The following is a 16,312-nucleotide window of genomic DNA, read 5'->3' on the forward strand; positions in this document are numbered from 1 at the left end:
AGGTTATCGGTGCTTTGGTTTGTGCATTTAGTTTTTTTCTTGTAACCTAACCTTTTTACTGTCACTCTTTTCCGCCTGGTTGCCGTTTCCAACCACCAAGCTCCCGTGAAGGTAACCTACAGTGCATTGTCGGTTGTCGTGTTTCATTGGAACGGTTCGAACCATGGTTAACCCCGCCGATGTTTTAGCCCTGGACCCAGAAGTAGAAGACATCCTCTCCATGTGGGGGAAGGATATAACCGCGCAGAACGTGGAACATTATTTTGGGTCTTTTGAATTGCCAAGTCTGGAGACTGTGCCACAAGTGGAAACTCTTCAGTTCTTATCCCAAGGAAGGGATTCAGGCAGTGTGGTTCACAATGCTGGTCCATCGGACGACCACAACCGAATAGTGAAAGAAACTGCGTCGGGCGAGGTGAATGTGGAAGGTTTGACTACAGATCCAAAGGGTAAATCTCAGATAACCCAGTTTTCAGCCTCCAAGGGTTTAGAAGACATTAATCTTTTAGGGCTTTCCGCTGGTTTTGAACAACCTAGGGCTCCAGGAGTTTTTCCCTCGTTTACGAGGGTTACACTCCCAAGAGAACCCCAATACCAAATAGGTTGTGCAGCAAGCGATCCCGGAGTTTTTTCAGTGGGGGAACAGGCAGGTACTGATGGTCTGGAGTCGGGTTTCGATCCCTCTGGGAAGGACGCCTCGGGTCCTTTGGATAAACACCCATCACAGTTGGAGACAGATCCTCTTTTGGGCACAGCACAGTTAACATCTGAAAGGAATGATGGTCGAGAAGGAATAAGACGGTCGGAGGAAGAATCAAGATATAAAGGAGCGAAAAGAAAACCTCAAAGACCCATTGGATCTCAGGCGATAGCGGGCAATCTGGTCCTGGGGATGGAGGTGTCTATGGTAGAAGCCCTAGCTGTTGCGGATTGTACTTTGGTCGGCAGAGCTAGAGGTAAGAAATTTACCTCTGATTTTCTTCAAGATTGGGGTGAGAAATGCTTTGTAACAGATAGAACTTTACAGTTTGAAGCCCTAGTATTGGCAAAGGGATGGTTTAAGCTAAGATTTGAGGATAGAGAATCGGCAGATTGGGTTCTTCAACGAAACTGGCACATAGGGAACATTCCAGTTCTGCTGAAGAAATGGACCCCTCTATTTGATGCAATCAAGGAGAGAACGGATGAATTTCCGGTTTGGGTGCGTGCTCCAGGCCTTCCATCCTTTCTTTGGACAGAGGAAGTCTTCAAATCAATTGGTAATAGGTTGGGGGTATACCTGGAAGCAGATATGACCTTCCTGACATCGAAAAACAGGGCAATAGCGCGCATACTAGTCTTGCTCAGTCCAAGCGGAGGATTGGCACAAAAAATTAACCTTCAATTCAATGACTATGTATATGAACAGATATTGGACTACGAATACTTGCCATTTAGATGCCATAGGTGCCACGAGTATGGGCACTTGGCAAAAGATTGCCCTCAGATGCGAAGAAGGAGACATTTCCGAAGGACTACAGCTCTCAGGGGAAATGTACAAGCAGATGTTCAGATGTCGACGGATCTCGGTTTGCCGGAGTCGCAAGATCCAAAAAATATGGAGACAGAGGAGGTTGTGCAGGGTACAGAGGCCGAAGGTGAACATCTTCAGGAGGAAGCTGAGGCAGATGTCATGCACCCGGTGGCGGTTGTGGAGGAAAGAGCTAAAGGAGCAGAAGCTGTGGAAGGGGTCGCTGAGAAAGACAAGGCAAATCAAACCATACTCGACGATTCGGCAAAGGGTATGTGCTCAGGGAACCATAACTCCTCTCTTTTTTCTCCTGAGCAAAATTCTGGAAAAATAAATAATGCATCCTCATCATACCAAGAGCAAGAAAATAATAATGTTGATAATATGGAACTTCCAATGTCTTGCCCGAATGTGGAAACTATAGTTGTAGCCTTACCGTCTCTGGATTTAAATTGTGAAGATAATTGGCCTCCTCTGCCAATCCCTGTAACGCGGCCTCCTTGCCCTTATAACCTGAGATCTTTGGGAGGGAATCATGAGGATCAAAGGTCTGTAGGTGGATTGGGACCGACCCTTTCACAGAACTGTTCCAAAAACAAACGAGGACGAAAATCTGATATGTCCAAGGCAAAACTAAAAGCTAAATTGGATGTTGCAGATGGTAAACAATATTCTATTCCTGGGGTTCTTAGAGCAGCTCAACCCCATGAGGGTTTTATCAAATGATCCTGACATCTTGGAATTGCAGAGGTTTGGCCAGCAAACCTAAAAAAATGGCCTTGAAAGATTGGATATCTAACTCCAATTTAGATGTTATATTTTTGCAAGAAACCCTGGGGAAGGCCTCTGAGATTGAATCTATGCTTAAATCCCTTCTGCCTGGGTGGGTTTTCATTGCAATGGATGCCTCTGGTCATTCGGGGGGCATTGCAATTGGTTACAAAGAAGGGCGGGTAAAAGTCAACAACCATTGGGGGATGAAAAATGTGATGGGCATGGAGATGACATCTCCAGATTTCGCTTTTCCCATCACCTTAGTAAATATCTACGGGCCTTGTCAGGGCAGGGAGTCTTTCTGGGAAGATTTGATGTCTAAATCTATTATGAAATCACCTTTGATGATTATCGGAGGTGATCTAAATTTTTCAATGGGCAGAGCTGAAGCTTGGGGTCCATCTGCGAGAGAAGACCCCCTTACTGACTTTTTCTACAACCTCATCACGGAGTATGATTTAATAGATCCCTCCCCGCTCAAGATTAAGCCGACTTGGAGGAATCGAAGGATAGGAGAAGACCGAATTGCCAAAAGAATAGACCGTTTTCTGTTAACGGAGTCTTTATCTGCAAAAGCTCCTTTGATCAGACAGTGGGTTGAGGAAATTGGGAACTCGGATCATTTCCCGATATTCTTAGACATATCTACTCCTCCTCACAAACCTCCTGCCCCTTTTAAGTTCAATCCCGCATGGCTCCAAGATTCCTCTTTCTGCAATCTGTTTATAGAAACTTGGATACACCCTGTTCACAATGCAGGTGAGGATAAAAGTTTTTTGTTCATGGAGAATTTAAAAAGACTGAAGAAAGCCACAATTTCATGGGCAAAGGACAGAAAATTGAAACAAAATGCGGAGATAATCAGTATAAGGGAGGAGTTGAAGCAGATGGAGAGTATGGAGTCAGATGGATACTCCTCCCAAGCCTCAAAGGACAGAATCCTTCATTTGGAGAAGCAACAAAATAAAATACTTTTGGAAAGGGAAGAAGAGTGGAGGATCAAGAGTAGGGCAACATGGCTAAAATCTGGGGATGAGAACACTAGGTTTTTTCACAATTATGCAAAAGGAAGGAAATCCTTAAACACTATTTGGCGTCTTAAAGATGAAGAAGGAAGAGAAGTCAGCTCCTTTCCTGAGCTTTCAGGCTTGGGAAAAAGACACTTTCAAAACATTTTTGCAGACCAGGGAGAGGCAACTATTGCAGAAATATTTAGTACTGTGCAAAGTTTTCCTAGATTCATAGAGGAAGATGAAGCAGAAGACCTTACAAATCCGGTTACTAAGGAGGAGATCGAAACAGCTATGAAGCTAATGGGAAAAGATAAAAGCCCAGGCCCTGATGGCTGGACAATAGAACTGTTTCTACACTTTTTTGAACAAATTGGAGATGAGTTAACTGAAGTGGTAGATGAATCTAGGATGAAAGGGTTTGTCTATAGACCTTTTAATTCAACTTTTATTGCTCTCATTCCTAAGAAGGCTGAGCCGGAAAGTTTTGAAGACTTTAGACCAATTTCTCTGTGTAACTGCATTTACAAGATTATTTCAAAGGTTATTGCTCTCAGAATTGCACCAATCCTCTCAAGAAATATATCAATGGAACAGTTTGGGTTTCTGGATGGTAGACAGATCCACGAAGCTATAGGAGTAGCCCAGGAGGTTATTCACAGTGTCCAAATGAAGAAAAAGAAGGGAGCTGTTCTCAAAATCGACCTTTCCAAAGCATATGACAGGATTAGCTGGCTTTATCTTAGGATGCTGCTAACACATGTGGGCTTCAGCTATCCCTTTGTCAGCTGGATCATGGGGTGCATCAAAAATGTCAGCTTTGCAGTTCTGGTAAATGGAGCAGCTTCCTCTTTCTTTAACAGCCAAAGAGGCCTCAGACAACGCTGTCCTTTATCTCCTCTCTTGTTCCTCCTTGTGGCAGAAGGGCTCAGCAGATTGATTCACAAAGCCAGGAGGGAGGAAAAGGTAAAAGGTATCGAGGTAGCAATCAATCTCTTTATCACTCACCTTCTTTTCGTTGATGATATCTTAATTTTCACCAATGGTAAGAGCTGTGAACTAAAGGAGTTAAAATGCATCTTTGATCTGTTTCTAAAAGCAACTGGAATGCAGATTAATTCTGGGAAGTCACAAGCTTGTATGGCAGATTTTGATAGAAGGGAAAGAAATCAAATGGCTGACCTCTTTCCTTTCCCCAATCAACCTCTGGAAGTTCCCTTCAAATATCTAGGTTGTTGGTTAAAGCCTGTTGCATATAAAAAAGAAGATTGGAATTGGCTCATTGCAAAGATAGAATCCAGAATATCACATTGGAGTTTTAGATGGCTGTCCTGAGCTGGTAGGTTAACCCTTATTAAATCAGTCCTATTAGCCATCCCTGTTTATTGGGCCGCCCTAACCTGGATTCCAAAAGGAGTCATGGAAAAAATCAGAAGAGTATGCTGCAGATTTCTGTGGGCGGGAACAAAGGATACTGCGGGATTACCATGGGTGGCTTGGGACAAAGTGGCAAAACCAAAAGAATGGGGAGGGTGGGGGATAAAAAGACTCCCCAAGTTCAGCAATTCTTTAGCAGCAAAATCTGGATGGAGACTAATAACCATGGAAAACCTGTGGACAAGAGTAGTGAAAAGGAAGTATATTGACCCAATGCCGTTGGAAGAATGGATTCGGAGTCAAAATAAGAAGGTTAAAAATTCTTCAGCAATATGGAAGGCCACGATGGACGCATTTTTCGTGATCGAGCAAGGATTAGCCTGGAAGGTGGGAGATGGTAGACAGATCCGGATTGGTAGAGATCCTTGGGTTGGATGCAATGAAGCTTTTGCATTATCCCCAGGCTTTCTTCGACATCTTGACTCTAAAGGTATTATATCTTTAAATCAGGTGGAAAGAGTAGGACAGTCTACTATCTGGGGGCAAGCTTGGAAGGATGATGAAGAATTAGGGCTAAATGTAAGATGGAAGCGTGAATGGGAGGGTTTCATTAAAGAACTACAACGATCCAATGTCAGGATCAAAGAGGAACCTGATTGCCTGATGTGGGCTCAAAGCAAATCTGGGGTATATACTCCAAAAGAGGGCTATTCTTTTCTAATGGGTAAGAAAGGCTGGGGAGATCCGGAATGGTGGGCCAAAGATATATGGAAACTTAAATGCCCTGCCAAGTCCAGACTATTTCTCTGGTGCATTTTAAAAAGGAAGGTTCCAACTTGGGATACCTTGCAGAAAAGGTTTTTAGCGGGACCAGGTCGATGCCCTTTGTGTAAATCAGACGAGGAAACCATCAATCATCTTTTTATCAATTGTGTTTTCACAAGGAAGATCTGGGAGGAGGTCACTGGCTTTCTCAAGTTTAAAGCTCAGTGGGGGCAAGATCATATGGAGAATGCTTGGAGGAAATGGTGGCAGACCTATCCGGAAGGGAATCTGAGGAACTTACCCCTTATTTTCTGTTGGGGTGTATGGCTTGCTAGAAACAAAAGCTTATTCCAAGATAAGGATACACCCTCTTCTGTAATTGCTACTAATATCACTGCTATATATTTTGCCTTGCCACCACCTGAAGAAAAAAAAACCAATAAAAATCAAAGACATATCACCATACAGGAGGGCATTCCATGTGGCTTTTTTGATGGGGCATCCCAAAACAACAGGGCTGGTGCAGGCCTGTTCATTCACATTAATTCGGAACATTCTTTAAAAGCTTCTGTTGGGTTGGGTTATGGAACAAACAACTAAGCTGAACTATCGGCCTTACGATACCTTTTATGCTGGCTACATAAACGAAATATCAACTCTATACAGATTTTTGGGGATTCACTCAATGTCATAAACTGGGTCAATGAAACAGCTTCTTGTCAAAATCAGACTTTGAAGACAATTCTTGAAGAAATTTATTATCTGAAGTCACTTTTTAACAGGTTTACTATATGTCATATCTACAGGGACAGGAATGAAGAAGCAGATCAGCTATCTAAGGCTGGTCTACAACAGGATCCGGGCAGCTGGGCGATAGAAGAGATCAGAGAGGGGCAGTCTTACAGATCAGATCAGCCTCCATATGCTCAGCATTTTTGACCACAGCAGTTCTTCTCCGGTTTTGAAAGCTTTTATACAGAGATTTTTCTACAGTTTTGTATATATTTTTCTTTCTAGTCTTAATATCCGGCTCTTAGAATACAGATTACAGACTCTGTATAGTTTATTTTTGTTATATATACTCTCGGTTTCAGACATACTATTTGGTTTGGTTGGGGTCGGTTATCCTTCGTCGAAGGAGGCCCCAGGTAACTTCATGTAATTTTTTGAACTTACGCCTTTACATCCTCCCGCGAGGAAGACTTTAACTGGTTTCTTAACAGCAGTACAGCTCCCTGAGGGTTGAGCAGATAGTGTATGTTTGAGCTGACAGTTTGGCTCTTGAACATTTTGTACAAAACTTTTTATGGTTTCTAAATAAAAAGTTAAGCTTTTTTCCTCAGAAAAAAAAAACATGCATAATCATCAATTTATTAGAAATAAAGGAGAATAAATAATATTCATTCATAAGAGCATAAATCGTTATAAAATAGAATTATATGATAAACCGTGATTAATAACATGATAAAGAAAAGTAAAAATGGATGAAATAAGTGTTAAAAAGATGGTCGTATTCACGGCCGAGCAATTGGATTCTTCAACATAGTGTTATGTGAGATATCCCAAGATGACATGTTTATAGACTGGTTCAATAGAGTGAACTTGTATGTAGTACCATGTGTCATTGTTTCGACCTTCAGCTCTGAAAATTATAAAACAAAAACTAAAGTTTGTGCAATTTCAGTCACTTCTGACAAAATTAAAATCTGATGCTCACAAACAAAGTTATGACAATTTTTCCTAGGTCACCTATTTGAGATTGAATTATGGAGCTTGCAAAAACCCTAACTTCCTAAGATCATATCTCCGAAAATATATTTAGCCAAGCTCTGAAATGTTTACAAAAATTTCACCAACATTTTAGCTTCACGTGGTCAAAATTTCAGCTTCTGAATCATCGTAGAAACAAAGTTATAGTGAATATTCCAAAATGACTTGTTTGAAGAAGTGAAACCCTATAGTTCAAATATCTGATTCCAAATGTTATGCAACCAACTAACAAAAAGATAGACCAACCACTTAAAAAATATCATCTTCGAGGGGGAAACCTCCTTTACATTACATAAATGAATAATTTTGTATGATTCAAATGATAATACCTCCTTCGTATAGATAGGAGTTTAAGGGGTCACAATATAATTAGAGCCTACGTAACAATGATAATGTAAGGGTGCAACAATAACAATAGTGGGCTTCTATGGGGCACATTAATAACAACATGGGGGATACATGGGAACAACAATAACAACTGGGGGCTATACTAATAACAATAAGGGGAATACACCAGTATTATAGGGACCTAATAGTTTGTGGGTCCGAGTGTGAAAATAAATGAAATATGGATATGAGAGTTTCAGCGGGTTGGTGCCTACACATCAAGGATTTGGTTCTTTCTTCAGGTTATATCTTGTAAAAAAATAGGGATTTGGTGCTTCCTTTAGGTCATTTCTTGTAAAGAAAATGGGTTTGAGTCTCTAGTAAGTGGGTGCTCACAAATTAGGGTGTTGATTCTTCCTTTATGTCGGTGTTTGTAAAGAAAGGGGGTTGGAGCCTCCTGCAAATGGGTGCTTGTTAATCAAGGATTTGGATCTTCCATCAGGTTGATGCTTGAAAATATTGGGTATTTCGCGCTTCCTTATTGTTGGTTCCAATAAATTTTTTGTAATATAAAGTTGTATCTTACATTAAGAACAAAAGGAAGATGTGTGGTTTTCTCCCTTTATGGGTTTTGATGTAAAGAATTGTCTCCTATGTGTATGATGATTGGTTTTATTGTGTTGCTAAGTAATTTATGAGTTATTTACATGATCGATTGATGAATAATTAGTTATTGTGTATAATTATTCACATTGGCCATAATACGGATTCACCCACCCTCTCAATATTTTTGTTGGTTTCTAATAATCGGTATTAGAGTAGATTCCTTAAAGAAAAAATCAACCATTACAATGTATGTTTTTAGGGACCGTGGATAACCAAGATTGGATTTCCCCTAATGGAGTACCATTATTGAATTTATCAAATTATATACTGTGGAAGGTTAGAATAGAAGCCTATTAATGACTCTTGGCTAAGATGTATGATTCTAGAGTTGAGGCTTCTGTGATCCATAACAAGTTTATGATAGATTTTTCGGCGAAAATCACATGAGAAACCATTTGTCGACGCGTTTAGAACCAACCAGTGTGGTTCATCGTCAGGACAAGTTGAAAAAACAGATCCAGCTTAGCATGTTAAATAGTTAGAGCAGAACCACCAATGGTTAGCTGGGACAAAAAAATGATATAGGACCACAGTCAAATTTAGTTATATTAGGTGTATATATATATATATATATATATATATATATATATATATATGAGAATATATAAAATAATTATAATTGTTATTTTTATTTAATAATTAAAACTAAAAGGAAAGTAGTTATCTAACGGACCATCCCTTATATTATAAATATATTAAGGGTTATGAAAGTATATTAAAGGGATATTTAGTTAGAAAAAAAAAAAAAAAATCAAATAGATAAATAATAAAGATAAAAACAAAAAATAAATAAATAAAAATAAAAAACGAATAAAATAATTATAATTGGTATCATTATTTAATACTTAAAACTAAAAGAAGTTATATACCTTACCATCCCTTATATTGTAATTAATGGGTTATGTAAAATATTAATGGGTTATTTAGTTAGTATTAATAAATAAATAATTTAGAAGAAGAGAAAACAAATTAAGTTAGTAAATAAATTAATTAATTAAATCAATAGAAAAATATGTAAAAAATTCCAGTAAATAAAAAGTATAAAAAGAAAAGGATTAAAAATAAAAATAACAATACAAATAATAAAAATAACATCAAACTATAAATATATAAAATAATTAAAACAGGTATTATTAGTTAGATGAAAGGTATTATATAATAATAACGGACCTTACCTTATAATGTAAGAATATATTAATGGGTTATTAAGATGAAAGTAAGTTAGAATTGATAAATAAACTAGAACGGGAAAATAAAATTTAAGTAACATTAAAAAAAATTTAATTGATAAAAAATCAATAAAATCAATAAAATAAATAAATAAAAAGAAATAAAAAGAAATAAATTATATATATATATATATATATATATATATATATATATATATATATATATAATAAACATAAAAATAGTAATAAAAATAAGAGACAAGAAAAACCACTAAGAAGAGAGTGCTGGGACCCAGCACCTACTAATTTTCCAGCCATCATCTCTATTGAGATTGCTTGGTCTCTTTTCAATCTCAAGAGCTTCCCTAAATTTCCGATGATGGAAATGCGAAACCTTAGCAATAACACTAGCCTCCTCAATGCAAACATGATGATTGGTTTTTTCTACATGCTCAGCTAAAGCGGAAGACTTAGCTCTTCTATGCTTAAGGTCAGCAGCATGCTCACTTATCCTTTGATTAATGGAGCGACCGGTCTCACCAATATAGGGGGTCCCACAGGAGCAAGGGATAATATAAACCCCTTTCATATCTTTGGGGTCAATAGGATCCTTTACTGATCTGAGGGACGAACGAATGGTGTTAAGGGGCCTAAAGGTCACTGGGACACTATGCATCCTGAGAATCCTAGCAACCTTATCAGTGGTCCCCTGAACATACGGAAGATGGACACCTGGAATCCATTCCTTCGGTTCCCTTTTGGTCAAATAATTTTTGGTGGCTTTACGGAAAGCCTTCTGACCCAAGAATCTACTATAACCATTCTCAACAAAGACATCAAGGAGATGGGATTTTTCCTTCTCAAAACTCTTCTTATCCGAGATCCTTAGGGCCCGAGTAGCAAGGGTATTGAGAACACCCATCTTTTGAGCTGGGAAATGGTGGGAACTGGCATGAAGATACTGCTCAATATGCGTTTTCTTCTGAAAAACTTGATGGGTGAGGGAACCATCACTATTCTTCGAAATAAGAATATCAAGGAATGGGAGGCACCCATCAACTTCCCGCTCCTTCGTGAACTTAATGGCAGAGGATTGATTGTTGAGATGCTCGAAGAAAAGATCTAATTCCTTTTGGCCATGAGACCAAATGACATTAGTGTCATCCACATACCTTTTCGAGAGATTAGGCAAGAGACAGGAAGAATTCAGAGCCTTGGACTCAAAATCTCCCATAAAAAGATTAGCAACAACAGGGGACAGGGGGGAATCCATGGCGACACCACAGGTTTGCTCGAATAACTCCCCCTCAAAATAGAAAAAGGTGGAAGTGAGGCATATCTCAACTAACCTGGCAGTGTCAGGGTCAGTTAAGCGGTTGATCACTTCCAAGGCCTCCATAATAGGAATGCAAGTAAACAGGGACACTACATCAAAGCTCACAAGAATGTCCCCAGGGTCAAGCTTAATGTCCTTGAGTTCATCAATAAAGGATGCAGAGTCTTTAACGAAGGACTCCGTATGACCAACTAAGGGCTTAAGCTTTGACGCAAGATACTTAGCAAGAAGGTAGGTAGGACCTCCAATGGTGTTGACGATGGGCCTTAAGGGAGCTCCTTCCTTATGAATTTTGGGGAGACCATAGATTCTTGGAGTGATAGGGTTGCTTTCAATGAGTTTATGGTGAAGGGAACTCACTGAACTAATAGATTTAATGGCAAGAGCCACATTCCTAGCAACCTTCTTTAAAGGATTCTTGGGAAGCTTTTTGTAGCTACCACTATTATGAAGATGATCCAACATTTTGCTGCGGTAATCAACCCTGTTAAGGATGACAGCAGCACCACCCTTGTCTGCCTTAAGAACAATGATATCTTTGTTCTGGTTTAAGGATCTGAGGGCTGCTGATTCTTCCTTGCTAAGGTTGCTCTTAGGGGGCTTAGCCTTTCTTAAGACAACCGCACAGTCTTGCCTAATAGTATCCTTGATCCTATCAGGTAAACCTCTGATCCCAAATTCTATGTCACAAATGATATCATCCACCGGGATCTTCTTAGGGGCTAAGGCAAAATTTAGCCCTTTACCCAAAACTTTAAAAACGGACGGGGGAAAAGAGAAACTGGAAAGATTGATCACTTTGTTATGAGAGGAAGGGAGAATATTACTAATACTAGGATTATTATTTCCTCTGCTAGAATTATTAATACTACTATTAGAACCAAAATTATTACTAACCTTGCTAATCTCAACCACCATACTATTATTACTACTAATATTATTATTATTCCTATAATTATTATTAATAAATATATTATTAATATCATTAAAATTATTACTATTATTGTAAATATTATTATTAATATCAACCAAGTTATTATTATCATAATTAAAATTAATATTATTATTCCCATTAAAAACCTTATCAATATTATAATTATTATCACTATTACAATTCCTAACGACGTCAATACTATAATTGATATTAGAATTATTAACATTGTTACACGCAAACGAATCAGGGCCGGGAGAGGGGAACGAACACTGACCGCCAAGCACATCACCGCCTCCTGGACCTGAGGAACAACCGGAAGAAGAGACGTTATGAGAAACAGCAGAAAAAACCAACGGATCGGAATTCCTTACCTCTGGTCCGGACTCTGGAGACGGCACAACGAACGACTGAACAGGAAGCGATTCACTGACAGCCGCAATCATATTAAATACAGGACCATCGTTACAATGCAGAGGGCTGGCGACAGGAGGAGAGCCCGCAGAAACCATACAGTGGTCCCTCACAGCGTCGGCACTGGGAAAGTCCACAAGAGCAGCTGAATCAGAACCGCAGAAGGTATGGGAAGCTCACTCTTCATCTGCGCTTGTTAAAACAGATCCCACAACAGACAAATGCGAAACCGACGAGACAGGATTGGATCCATCAATCACTAGATCCTTCACCTTATCAGCCCACACAGTTCCGCAGGGGGCAAGGGCAGTTTTGTCTCCTACTACGCGAAAGTGACAATGATCAAAGCACTCAGCACCCAATACAGGTGAACGTAGATCTGAAGGCACTGGACCTGTTACAACAGAGGGAGATGAGACCTCTGGAGCAGGGGAACGAGAGACCCCACCTGAGCACCCAGAAAGCCAATTCTTCAGCGCTGAGACATGATCCGATGAGACACGGCTACGGTAGACTTCATCCACCGCTCTCTTAGACTTACCAGCTAGCCTTTGAAACTTAGAAACATGATTAAGCTTTCGAATATCCTCTAACCGAAGGGATTTCAGAGCTGAACATGCATCTATTCTCGCCCAAAGGGAGGCTAAAAATAAGTTCCCAAGATCGAGATGCAAATCTAATAGAAACCGAGAAACCCGATTCAAGGACCTTCTAACCCTGCTGATTTCTACTCTTAATAATGCCAAGCTCGCCTTGAGGAAAACTTGATGGTTTCGGGGAGTATTAAGGCGATGCTTAATCCGGGCAAAGACAGGGATGATGGAGGAGTCTCTGCATCGTTTAAGGAAAGCTAGATCTATATTCAACCTTGAAACCTGCAAGCGTGCCTGCTCAAATTGATGGACTTTCGTTGCAATGGCTTTTCTGTGTAGGGATTCAATTGTAGAGTTGAGGCTTTTGTGATCCATAACAATTTTATGATATATTTTTTGGCGAAAATCACATGAGAAACCATTTGTCGACGCGTTTCGAACCAACCAGTGTGGTTCATCGTCAGGACAAGTTGAAAAAACAGATCCAGCTTAGCATGTTAAATAGTTAGAGCAGAGCCACCAACGGTTAGCTGGGCCAAAAAATTGATATAGGAACACGGTCAAATTTAGTTATATTAGCTGTAAAATTATATATATATATATATATGAGAATATATAAAATAATTATTCCCCCCTGTCCCCTGTTGTTGCTAATCTTTTTATGGGAGATTTTGAGTCCAAGGCTCTGAATTCTTCCCGTCTCTTGCCTAAGCTCTGGAAAAGGTATGTGGATGACACTAATGTCATTTGGTCTCATGGCCAAAAGGAATTAGATATTTTCTTCAATCATCTCAACAATCAATCCTCTGCCATTAAGTTCACGAAGGAGCAGGAAGTTGATGGGTGCCTCCCATTCCTTGATATTCTTATTTCGAAGAATAGTGATGGTTCCCTCGCCCATCAGGTTTTTTGGAAGAAAACGCATACTGAGAAGTATCTTCATGCCAGTTCCCACCATTTCCCAGCTCAAAAGATGGGTTTTCTCAATACCCTTGCTACTGGGGCCCTAAGGATCTCGGATAAGAATAGTTTTGAGAAGGAAAAATCCCATCTCCTTGATGTCTTTGTTGAGAATGGTTATAGTAGATTCTTGGGTCAAAAGGCTTTCCGTAAAGCCGCCAAGAATTCTTTGACCAAAAGGGAACCGAATGAATGGATTCCATGTGTCCATCTTCCGTATGTTCAGGGGACCACTGATAAGGTTGCTAGGATTCTCAGGATGCATAGTGTCCCAGTGACCTTTAGGCCCCTTAAGAACATTCGTTCGTCCCTCAGATCAGTAAAGGATCCTATTGACCCCAAAGATATGAAAGGGGTTTATATTATCCCTTGCTCCTGTGGGACTCCCTATATTGGTGAGACCGGTCGCTCCATTAATCAAAGGATAAGTGAGCATGCTGCTGACCTTAAGCATAGAAGAGCTAAGTCTTCCGCTTTAGCTGAGCATGTAGAAAAAACCAATCATCATGTTTGCATTGAGGAGGCTAGTGTTATTGCTAAGGTTTTGCATTTCCATCATCGGAAATTTAGGGAAGCTCTTGAGATTGAAAAGAGACCAAGCAATCTCCATAGAGATGATGGCTGGAAAATTAGTAGGTGCTGGGTCCCAGCACTCTCTTCTTAGTGGTTTTTCTTGTCTCTTATTTTTATTATTATTTTTATGTTTATTATATATATATATATATATATATAATTTATTTCTCTTTATTTATTTTTGTTTATTTTTTTTATTGATTTTTTATCTATTAATTTTTTTTTAATGTTACTTAATTTTTATTTTCTCGTTCTAGTTTATTTATCAATTCTAACTTGCTTTTATCTTAATAACCCATTAATATATTCTTACATTATAAGGTAAGGTCCGTTATTATTATATAATACCTTTCATCTAACAAATAATACTTGTTTTAATTATTTTATATATTTATAGTTTGATGTTATTTTTATTATTTGTATTGTTATTTTTATTTTTAATCCTTTTCTTTTTATACTTTTTATTTACTAGAATTTTTTACATATTTTTCTATTGATTTAATTAATTAATTAATTTTTTATTTATTTATTTATTTACTAACTTAATTTGTTTTCTCTTGTTCTAAATTATTTATTTATTAATACTAACTAAATAACCCATTAATATTTTACATAACCCATTAATATGTTTACAATATAAGGGATGGTAAGGTATATAACTTCTTTTAGTTTTAAGTATTAAATAATGGTACCAATTATAATTATTTTATTCGTTTTTTATTTTTTTTATTTATTTTTTGTTTTTATCTTTATTATTTATCTTTTTTTTGTTTTTCTAACTAAATATCCCTTTAATATACTTTCATAACCCTTAATATATTTATAATATAAGGGATGGTCCATTAGATAACTACTTTCCTTTTATTTTTAATTATTAAATAAAAATAACAATTATAATTATTTTATATATTATGATACATATATATCTATATATATATATATATATATATATATATATATATATATATATATATATATATATATCATTTTACACCTAATATAACTAAATTTGACCGTGGTCCTATATCAATTTTTTGGCCCAGCTAACCGTTGGTGGCTCTGCTCTAACTATTTAACATGCTAAGCTGGATCTGTTTTTTCAACTTGTCCTGACGATGAACCACACTGGTTGGTTCGAAACGCGTCGACAAATGGTTTCTCATGTGATTTTCGCCAAAAAATCTATCATAAACTTGTTATGGATCACAGAAGCCTCAACTCTACAATTGAATCCCTGCACGGAAAAGCCATTGCAATGAAAGTCCATCAATTTGAGCGGGCACGCTTGCAGGTTTCAAGGTTGAAGACAGATCTAGCTTTCCTTAAACGATGCAAAGACTCCTCCATCATCCCTGTCTTTTCCTGGATTAAGCATTTCCTTAATACTCCCCAAAACCATCAGGTTTTCCTCAAGGCGAGCTTGGCGTTATTAAGAGTAGAAATCAGCAGGGTCAGAAGGTCCTTGAATCGGGTTTCTCGGTTTCTATTAGATTTGCATCTGGATCTTGGGAACTTATTTTCAGCCTCCCTTTGGGCCAGAATAGATGCATGTTCGGCTCTGAAATCCCTTCGGTTAGAGGAGATTCGAAAGCTGAATCAGGCTTCTAAGTTTCAAAGGCTAGCTGGTAAGTCTAATAGAGCGGTGGATGAAGTCTACCGTAGCCGTGTCTCATCGGATCAAGTGTCAGCGCTGAAGAATTGGCTTTCTGAGTGCTCAGGTGGGGTCTCTGGTTCCCCTGCTCCGGAGGTCTCAGCTCCCTCTGTTGTAACAGGTCCAGTGCCTTCAGATCTGCATTCACCTGTATTGGTTGCTGAGTGCTTTGATCGTTGTCACCTCCGCGCAGTAGGAGACAGAACTGCCCTTGTCCCCTGCGGATCTGTGTGGGCTGATAAGGTGAAGGATCCAGTGATTGATGGATCCAATCCTGTCTCGGCGGTTTCGCATTTGGCTGTTGTGGGATCTGTTTTAACAAGCGCAAATGAAGAGCGAGCTTCCCATACCCTCTGTGGTTCTAATTTAGCTACACTTGTGGACTTTCCTAGTGCCGACGCTGTGGGGGACCACTGTATGGTTTCTGCGGGTTCTCCTCCTGTCACCAGCCCTCTACATTGCAACGATGGTCCTGTATTTAATATG

The sequence above is a fragment of the Pinus tabuliformis genome, chromosome Q (genome assembly GCF_031772625.1).
Source record: "Pinus tabuliformis cultivar Carrire ecotype Pingquan chromosome Q, CPIR1, whole genome shotgun sequence".
NCBI classification, from domain to species: Eukaryota; Viridiplantae; Streptophyta; class Pinopsida; order Pinales; family Pinaceae; genus Pinus; species Pinus tabuliformis.